The sequence below is a fragment of the Prionailurus bengalensis genome, chromosome C1, assembly GCF_016509475.1.
Source record: "Prionailurus bengalensis isolate Pbe53 chromosome C1, Fcat_Pben_1.1_paternal_pri, whole genome shotgun sequence".
Taxonomy (NCBI): Eukaryota; Metazoa; Chordata; class Mammalia; order Carnivora; family Felidae; genus Prionailurus; species Prionailurus bengalensis.
The window spans coordinates 13,572,867-13,583,252 of NC_057345.1; positions in this window are offsets into that span (position 1 = coordinate 13,572,867).

Here is a 10,386-nt window from a genome sequence, read left to right on the forward strand (position 1 = left end):
GGCATTGACAGGCGGGGGGCAGGGGGTGGGGGAGCGACAGGAGGCCCACGGCGGCCTCACCCACACGGGTGCACACGCACTTACCCTGTGAAAGGTGGGGGGCCCAGGCGGGGAACCGCAAAGGGACGAGGGATGCGAGGAAGGCCAGGCCGAAGTCCCACGTCGCGGGACTCCGGCCCAACGCAGGCGGGAACATGGTCCTCCCTTCTCCAGGTGGGGAGCCTGAGATCCAGGGCGAGGAGTGGTCCCCGAGGTCACAGAAGCCGAAGGCTGGCTAGAAATCGGTGCAGGTCCTCTGACTCCCCCCCCGAGCTCTTGCCTTCCACATGGCCGGCCCCCTCCTTCCCTCAGGTTCAGAATTACCCTTTCCGAGGGGTGGGGGTCTCTTTTCACATCCTGGCGGGCCTCCCTTCCGGACCGGAGGGCTCTGACGAATCTGATGGTGCAGGAAACCCGGGGACAAGGTGGCTTCAAACAGGTTCCCAAGCCCAGCCCCAGGCCAACCCATATCCCTGTCCCTGGCAACGTCCTATGAAGTCAAAAATATCATAGACTCTCAGGGGTTAAGGGATTCTTTTTTGTATGATTTTTTTTAATTTTATTTTTTTTAATTTATATCCAAATGAGTTAGCATATAGTGCAACTCTGATTTCAGGAGTAGACTCCTTAGCGCCCCTTCCCCACTCAGCCCATCCCCCCTCCCACACCCCCTCCAGGAACCCTCTGTTCTCCAGATTTATGAGTCTCTTACGCTTTGTCCCCTTCCCTGTTTGTATATTCTTTTTGTTTCCCTTCCCTTATGTTCATCTGTTTTGTCTCTTAAAGTCTTCATATGAGTGAAGTCGTATGATTTTTGTCTTTCTCTTACTGACTAATTTCGCTTAGCATCATACCCTCCAGTTCCATCCACGTAGCTGCAAATGGCACACACACACACACACACACCACATCTTCTTTATCCATTCATCCATCAATGGACATTCGGGCTCTTTCCATACTTTGGCCATTGTCGATAGTGCTGCTATAAACATGGGGGTGCATGTGCCCCTTCAAAGCATCACACCTGTATCCGGTGAATAAATACCTACTAGGGGCTAAGGGATTCCCAACAGCAGTGGTCAGATCACAGTAGCTACTGGTTATTAGGGAGTGTGGGGCCATCTACCCGCAGCGGATTCTTCTTATCCCACTTGCAGATAAGGACCACGAGCCAAGTGGCTGTACCAGGACTCGCCGTTGGGACCCTGGCCCTAAGCCCAAGCCCCTCTCCCCAGCCCCCTCTGCCAGACACAGGCCAGGGCATGGTTGGCATCTTTGAATCCATTCAGCAGCGTTGGTGCCCCACTGCCACAGGGGTACACAAACACAGAAGTTCATTGGCAAGTGTTTATTAAGCACCTGCTGTGTGCCCAGCACAGTCCTAAGTGCTGAGGATACAGCAGAGAATTAAACAGACAAGGCTCCCTTCAACTGGGAGACAGACAGACAAGCTGAAAGGGCAAAAAACATGCCCTGCCGTGTTGTGATGGGGGCGGTGGAGAAAAGCAGAGCAGGGAGGCGGGATAGGGGGTGTGTAAGGGGTGCAGGGTGTGACCATGAACAGGAGGAGGCTGAGGAGGGTGCAATTGAGGAGGGAATGTTTGAGCAGGGACCTGAAGGAGGTCCCGCCAGGTCCTCCAGGACCGGATGAGCCTTGCAGGTTGAGGAAATAGCATGTGCAAAGGCCCTGAGGTGGGCGGGGGGGGGGGGGGTGGAGCACGTGTGGTGAGTGTGCTCGAGAAACAGCAAGGGGGGCCAGTGTGGCTGGAGCAGAGAAAGCAGAAGGGAGAACAGGAGGTCAGAGGGGGATCAGGCAGTCTTGTGGGCCCCTCTCACGACTCTGGCTTCCACTCTGATGGATGGGGAGCCATTTTGAGCAGGGAAAGTGACAAGGATCTAACGGCGGCTTCAAAGGGCCCTTTGGGCATTGTGTGGTTAACAGACTACAGAGAGGGCACAGTCTGAAGCCGGGAGACTGGTGAGGGGCTGCCCAGAAATCTAGGTGTGACCTGAGGTGGGGAGGCCGGGCTGGAAGAGGTCGCATTTGTGACCTGTTCTGAAGGTAGTCACGTGCGCGATCATAGGTGAAGCCATGAGCGAACCCGCCCTCAGCTGTCTGGGGGCCAGCCACGCCACCCCGCTCACGTTCTCCCACGTGGTCCTCAGGTCGTCGAGCCGCACACGGGGCAGACGCCCAGCCGGGCAAGCTGACGATGAGCCCAGGCAGGGCCAGCAGGGGACCGCAGTGTGGACTTCCCGCCCCACTGCTGCCCCGGAGACAGTCTCGTGCCCCTGCGAGAAGCCGCTTAACCCCCAGCTCTTGTCCGGTCCCCTCGTTATGCAGGTGGGGACACTGCCGCACAGAACCGCAAAGGGATTTGCCATGCGGGGAGTCAGAACCAGTCTCCCGGGACACGGTCTCCCGGCTCCGTGTCCCGTGCTCGCTCGCTCGCTCTCTCTCTCTCGTGCGGCAAGCCCGAGGTCTGCCCCGCAGGACTGTGGTGACAGAGGTCAGGGGCTTGGTCAGGCCTGCCCACCCTTTTCCAAGGAAGGGGGTCGCGGTGGGGGCTGGGAAGGAGCACAGCTTCGTCCACCAGATTCATCCCCACACCATCCCATCCTTGGGCTGCCTCTTAACCACCCAGATCTGCGTAAGAGTGAAGTCTACACCCTGCTAGCGGCCGACCCCACGAGGCCCTCCCCGCAGCTGTCCTGCATTGCGCCCGAGAAACGCGGCCTTGATGTTCCTTGGAATCCCTGCAGCATCCAATCCCGGGGGGCAAGCCATTCTGGAAGCGTCTGAGAACAATGAGCCAGCAGCCCTCCCAGTGGCGGCAGAAAGAAGTCCTTCAGTCCTAAAGGGGGAGCCGGGGGGTGCATTACCACGTCCACCACAGATGCCCGCTACATACTATGTTCCCACCTTCCCTCGCAGCCCGGCGTGGCAGGGGGATTAAATTCTGGCCAATGGCACGTGAGAGGAAGTTACGCGTGCCACTTGCGGGTTGTGCCTGGTGTCCTGCCCTTCCGACTCTCCTGCCACCAGCTGGGATGCAGCTGTGAAGATGGGAGCCAGAGCAGCCACTTTGGGTCCAGAGTTGGATGCTCCATGCGGAGGGTAGCAGAGTCGCCCCCCGTTTCTCAACCGCACCCCTCCAGATTGTTACCTGCGAGAGACTTCAGTTCTGTTGTGTTTAAGCATTTGGAGGCCCCTTTGTTACAGCCTACCGTCCTTTACCCTGTTTGAGCAGCCACCACCTCCGTCACCGTCCTGACCGCAGTGTGACCAGCGTGTTACGAGGTTGCCATCAGGACGAGAGAAAACAGTGCACGTATGACAGGAGCAACAAGGTTTGCCCGCCTCCACACGGCCCCACCCTGTCGTCCACTGTCTCCTTGACGGTGACCGTTGTTGTGGGGACCTTATTATGCCGCCTGTTGCCACGGCATCTCCATGAAGCCTACTCCATTGGCATCCCCGCCCTAGTGACTGGAAGGGTCGCTGCCGTTTTCACTTACAATCCTAGCTGGATCCATGACCGAACGGGGCCCCGGGACTCCCCTGAGCCTCAGCTCTCTCACCTGTCAAGTGGGGATAACAACAACCCCCCAGCAGGTGGCTGTGGGGACTAGACGGGAGGACGTGTGGGAGAGGCTGACCGCAGCACCTGCTCATGGGAAACACTCATAAATGGCCCCCACCGGCACCGTCCCGGTCGCCCTTTCCCTTCGCAAAACACCTTCACCCACCAGCCTGAGCAAGCCATGGGCCAGGGGAGGTGGGAGCCCTGGCATCCCATGGCAAGCATCCAGTCCTTTGTGCCACGTGACCCCCCAGCAGGTCCCGTGGGAGGTGAGCCCGAGGTCCCTCCCACTCTGAGCATCCCTGTGACTCCTGGCTGCCCCCGCCACAGCCACTGTCGGGAAGCCACCCGCCCGCCCCAGAGCTCCCTCCTCAACGTCCGAGCTCGCGTGGGGAGCGCCGGGCCCCTCCTCGGTGCGGGGGGCACAGGCTGAGCCGCATCCGCCCGGGCGCCTCAAAGCTCTTTGACACTTGTTAATGTCTTCCCGCTTCCGTGCAAGCGGGTCTGGTTCGCATTAGCACCCCGGGCCCCGCGGTGGTCGGACGCAGGGCTTGGGCTCCGTCCAGAAAGTGTCAGACTCCGCTGGGGTTCTTCTGACTACTTATCTAACGTGGAACATCGAGTGGTTTGATCTGCCAATTAGGCTCACCCAGAGCTGCTAACTGGAAGCAGATGGGCCGATACGTTATCGTTCGGAGACCGCACACTTCCCTCGTCCCGACAGAAGGGGAAGGCGGTGCCCTGCGCGTCTCCCCTGGCCCACCCTGGACACCCCTGAGGCGGCAGCGGGTCCGAGGGCCTCCCCCCGGGGGGTCCCGGATGGGAGGCTTGGCCCCGGGGGAGTCGGCCTCGTCTCCCCTTCCCCGAGAGCTGGAGGAGGCTGCCGAAGCTGGATATGCGGTGAGCCGGGGTGAGAACCCACCCACGTGGCCCCAGAGTCCCAGGGCGTCTACAAGCTGCTGCCGATTCCCTCCATCTAGGGCTCCCGGGCCGGCCCCAGGAGCCCTTTATGCAGCAGCTCCACTGGGCTGGGCCCAGGCTGCACAGAGGCAGGGGTGCTGTGAATGAAACGGTCCCTCTGGGGTCCCCTCCGACTCCTAGGTGGCCCCAAACCCACCCACAGACAGCTTCTCCGACCAGTCCCACCCAAACCAGGATCCCTCCCCTCACTCCAGGGCCAACCTGTCCCCAAGGAGCGTTGATACCCCAACTCCACGGCACCACCGGTCCGGGACATCATCATCCTCACTCACCTGCTGGCTGACACCCCAAGGGCTTCCCGCCTCCTCCCTCAGACCCGCGCACCTGTCTCCCTTCCAAAAGCTCTCCAAGTGTCTCTCTTAGGACAAAGGCCAAGTTCCTGATAAAGATCATAGCTAAGCCTTGGCAGTTGCTCTGTCCTAGGCATCCTGTAAGTGTTCGTGCGGGACGGCACCCGTATGTCCCTGGGGGGTGGACGCTGTGACCTTCGCCCCATTCTATGGAGGACACAGAACTGCAGCCTGGGGCGGGGAGGGGCGTAAGTGAACATCCCCAGAGTCAAGCAGCAGGACGCCTCTCCTTCCCTCCTCTGTCCTTGTCTCCCCCTCCCTCTCTCTCCCCTCTTCAAGTCCTTCTTCCTTCTCCCTCCCTCTCTCCTTCTCTCTCTCCCTCTATACCCCTTCCCCCTCCCCCACCTCCCTCTCTCTCCCTTCATCTCCCCCTTTGGGGGTCCTGAGTCCTACACCAGAACATGAGCTGCCTGGACGCAGGGACCGTCCTCTCGGGCCACCCCCGATCCTCGGTGCTGCGGGGGCCTGACCCTCGTAGGGCTTACTATTGTTAGTGAATGAATGCCAACTTCCCACGCCCTTCCCTTGCTCAGGGACCTGAACGGCTCACCCTGACCGTGACCTTCCACCCCTAGAGACCTGCACCTGGTTCTCCCAGCTTCTAGCCACATGATCCGTTTGTAATCCTGCCTCATCCATTGACTCAGCCACTCAGCCAGTATTTGTTGAGAGCCTGCTCTGTGCCAGGCACTTTTCTAGGTGCTTGGGCTGATGCATCAGTGAACAAAGCAGACAAAGCTCCCTGCCCTCACGGGGCTGACGGTTTATTGTGGGATAAAAACAACACTCAAGCCAAAGAGGTAAAATGTATGGGGTGTGTCAGTGGTACGTGTGAAGGCGAAAAGCTAAGCAGGACGGAAAAATAAACGAGGAAATGAAGGAACCAGCCGGGTGACAAGCTGAGGAAGAGCATTTCAAGAAGAGGGAACAGCCAGTGCAAAGGCCCTGGGGCACACACGTGGCACGTTTGGGGATGGAGAGGAAGCCCAGTGTGGCCGCAGGGAGCGTAGAGGGTGGGGCGTCCACAGCAAGGTAGGAGGGGTGGTGGGGAGCCCTGGGGGGGGGTCTCACGCCGGCATGAGGACCACGGCTCTTCATTGGAGAGAGAGAGGGAGCCCCGGGACTGAGCAGAGGAGGGATAGGAAGTGACCTACTGCAGTGGGCAGGGCAGAAGCTGGAACCCAGGTTCACCCCAGGTTTGGGATCTATTCAGTGTTGTTGACAGATCGGATGCAGGGTGAGAGAGAGGAGTCAGGGGTGACAAGATCGGGGACGTCGTCAGTGATCCGCTGCCAACCTGTCCTTGCCTGTGAGGCCAAGGTCCAGCTTTCTGCCTTCCCTCTGTCACCCTCTCCACACCCCTGCAGCCCAGCCACCATGGAAGGTAGCCCACTCAGCCCGGCCTGGCCCCAGGGCCCCAGACCACACCCAGTCCCACCAGGTCCCAGCAGGTGGGGGCCAGCCCCTGCAAAAGCCCCCCCCCCCCCGCCGCGTTTCACTGCCCAGGCAACAAATGCCCAGCGCCTCGAGCAGCCAATGCATTGGAGGTGGCTCCACAGGCGAGAGGAAGGCCACACAGAGACTGGCCTGCCTCTGACTCAAGGGCTCACGGACCGGAAAGGCAGCAGCCTGTCACAAGCCTAAACTCAAGCTTAAACTCAAGCAGCTCTGGACGTGCAAAGGACTTCCTCTGCCCCAAGGCAGGGAGGCCTTCCCCAGGGACTGAAGTGTCTCACCTGGGCCTCAAGGGATGAATGCAAGTCCAGCAGGGACAAGAGAGAAGGGACAGCTTGAGCACAGATGCGAAGCCAGGCCTGTGTTTGGGGAATCGCCAGGATCCCACGGGAGCCGCTGGGGGGTGAGGCTGGAGAGGCGAGCAGGAGCCAGATTCTGAAGCACAAAGCACCTGCCTCTTCCACGAAGGAGGCCAGGCCTTGGGGAGCCACAGAAGGGGTCTGAGCTGCGGAGGCCTGCGACCAACACTGGGTCAAGGGGGCGTCACTCAGCTGGACCGGTATGGGAAGGGTGTCAGGGTTCCAAGAGGGGGAAGCTTGAGAGGTGCCCTAAGAGGTCAGAGAGAGTGTGTCCAAGGGACAGGACGAGGATGGGATTCAAAATCCGGTCCCCAGAGCAACGGACAAACCTCTAGACAAAAGAAGGGATGATCTGAGATCACAATAGCCGGACCCCACCCCCAATTCTCCAAGTCCCAGCTCCCCGACCTGTAAGCTGGTTGACCCCGAGCAAGTTAATCAGCCTCTCTGAGCTTCGGTTTCCTCTTGGGTAAGACACAGATGTGTTGGGCTGCAAGTGAGAGAAAACCCAGCTCAAACTACCAGAGGCGATTAACGGACTCGCGGGAGGTTTCGGAGGAAGGGCCGCCTCCAAGTAAGATCCATGGGCTCGAACGGTTCCAAGGACCCAGGTTTTCCATCTTTGCACTTGGCCTTCTGCAAAGTCCAGCTTTCCTCTAAGGCTCACTTGCCCTGTGGTCCCACAAGCGTTGCCCCGAGCTGCTGTGTCTCAGCCTTGCCAGTTTCTACAGGAAGAACCTTTGTCCCAGGAAAAGTCCCGGGAGTCCCTCTGCCTGGACCAACCTTCGGCCAAGGTCACCTGACTCCATTCCCTGGAGCCAGGACAGAGTCAGCTCCCCTAGAACAGCAGAGATCTCTCCTAGGAGCATGGGGGCTTCCAGGTAGGGTGGGAGAGAAAGGGATGCCAGGGGGGGTCACTGGTACCCATGGGGCAGTCATTGTGGGGATTAGAGATCCCACGTGTGGCACCCTCCTCGAGAGGCCACTATTCTTTTTTTTTTTAATAAAAAAATTTTTTTAATGGTTATCTTTATTTTTGAGACATAGAGAGAACAGGAGCAGGGGAGGGGCAGAGAGAGAAGGAGACACAGAATCGGAAGCAGCCTCCAGGCTCCGAGCCATCAGCACAGAGCCCGATGCAGGGCTCAAACTCACAGACTGTGAGATCATGACCTGAGCTGAAGTCAGACGCTCAACCAACTGAGCCACCCAGGAGCACCCCCCCCCCTTTTTTTTAATTTTTTTAGTGTTATTTATTTTTGAGAGACAGAGACATGGCACGAGTGGGGGAAGGGCAGAAAGAGAGGGAGACCCAGAATCCAAAGCAGGCTCCAGGCTCCGAGCTGTCAGCACAGAGCCCGACGCGGGGCTCGAACTCACAGACGGTGAGATCGTGATCTGAGCTGAAGCCAGACGCTCAGCCAGCTGAGCCACTCAGGCACCCCTAGAGGCCACTATTCTTTTTGTCATTGGGTATAAAAGACCATCGTGAGCAAGATAAATGAGATTTAATGTGCCGTCCCCAAAGATGAAACGGATGTCCATAAACGGACATCCCCAAGGGTCGGGTTTGAGTCAATCTAAGAAAAATTTCTAACAGCTGGCGGTGTCTTCCATGGGCCTCCCGTCACTGGAGGGGAACAAGAGAGGACCAACATCTCAGCTCAGGGCAGCTGTAGGGGGAGGTGTGGAGCGGATGCCTCCGAGGGCAGTGGGGTTCCAGGGTTCCCTCTCTAATGGGGGTCCATGAGGCAGAAGCAGGAAAAGGAGGTCATTATCTCTTAAAAGAAAAAAGAAACATTGTGAACCAAGGCGTCAGAAGCATGCAAGGAAAGAGAATTAAGAGCTTAAAACTCCCTGAGCTTGGCAATCTGGTCCCGAGGGTGAGGGGGATGGGACATGGGCACATCGAGGAACAGACGGGGCGCAGAGCTGCTCCCTGGAAGCTGGGGACTGGGCGGGGTCTCCCCTGGGAGGCAAGAGCAGGGGACAGGGAAGGGATGCAATCGTCCTCCCCTGGGGGCTTCCCGGGCAGTCTCCAGCTGTCGGGGCCAGGTCAGCGCTCAGGACCGTAGGAATAGGACCAGAAGCAAGGGGTGGCCAGGACCCCGGAGGGAGCGAGCCAGCGTGCACACGGGTGCCGGAAGTGGGTACCAGGTGGGCAAGGTCAGGGTCCGCCCCGTCTAGCTCTGGCTCTCTTTCCAAGCCCGCTTATTACACCGGCCACCCCAGCCACGCGCTCCTACTCGGGCCGCCCCCCCGGGGTCTCCTTGCACCCACCTTAGCTCCTGCCGCCCCCACCTTCTGTCTTCACACTCAGACTTCCTGCCCCCGCCCCAAGCACTTCTCCGCCCTTGGTTGCTCTTTCCAAACGCCAGCCTCCCCCCGCCCCCGCCCCAGAGTCCTTCGGGGAGGGCAATTCGTGTTAGTTGCCTCCTCATCGATGGTGAGCGCAGGTGTTTGTCTTATATTTCTTTTATTTATTTGTTTATTGTATTTTAGAGACAGAGCAGGGGGAGGGGCAGAGAGAGAGAGAGAGAAAGAGAATCTTTTAAGTTTTTTGTTTTTTGTAATCTCCTTAATGTTTATTCATTTTCAAGAGACAGAGTGCAAGCAGGGGAGGGGCAGAGAGAGAGGGAGACACAGAATCGGAAGCAGGCTCCAGGCTCCGAGCTGTCAGCACAGAGCCCGACGTGGGGCTCGAACTCACAAACTGTGAGATCATGACCTGAGCCGAAGTCGGACGCTCAACGGACTGAGCCACCCGGGCGCCCCGAGAGAAAGAGAATCTTCAGCAGGCCCCACGCTCAGCCCAATGCGGGGATCCAACCCACGATCCTCGGATCATGACCCGAGCTGAAATCAAGAGTCGGACTCTCAGCCGACGAGCCACCCAGGCGCCCCTGTCCTGTATTTCTAGATGCCTCTCAGGGTCCAGCACGCAAGGCCACGGGACATGAATGGGGTTCATGATGCAGTGGCCTGAGGGAACAGTAGTGGAGGAGAAGGGGAGACGAGCACCGTGACTCAGCTGTCCGGTCGATATTCATGGAGCACCTGCTGTGGGCCGGCTCTGGAAAGACGCTCAGGAAAGGGAAGCGGGGACCCTCCCTGCCGTTGCTGTTATGGAGAAGCAGCTCCCAAAATACGGAGGCTGTTTTCCCAAACTCCAGGTGGTTCAAAGCGAGATCCCATCACCTGCCACCTTGAAGCATGAAGGACAGAGACTCAGGACCAGAGGGAGTCCTGCCTTCCCTGCCGCACATGAAGCTTCCGGAAAGTTGCTCCTGCCAGGGCCGGTGTTGGGCCAACCTAGAAATCACTCCCAGGGGAGTCCTGACACAGTCACGAGGTCACCCCAGTAACTGATTCCTGAGCCCGTCACTCAGCCTCTCCAGGCTGCAGCTCGGAGGCGTCGGCAGGGAAGTTGGGGCTCCCTGGTGAGCTGTGACAGGCCGGCTCTGACCCCTGGACGGCGAAATCAGGGCTCCTCCCGCCATCGAGGGTGATGGGCACAGGCACAGCTAAACTCAGCATGGCAGCGTCTTCCAGGTTCAGCGGTGCCGGGGCGGCTCCGAGCACATGAGGGGCCCAAGTACCGCAAGACGACACCCAGAA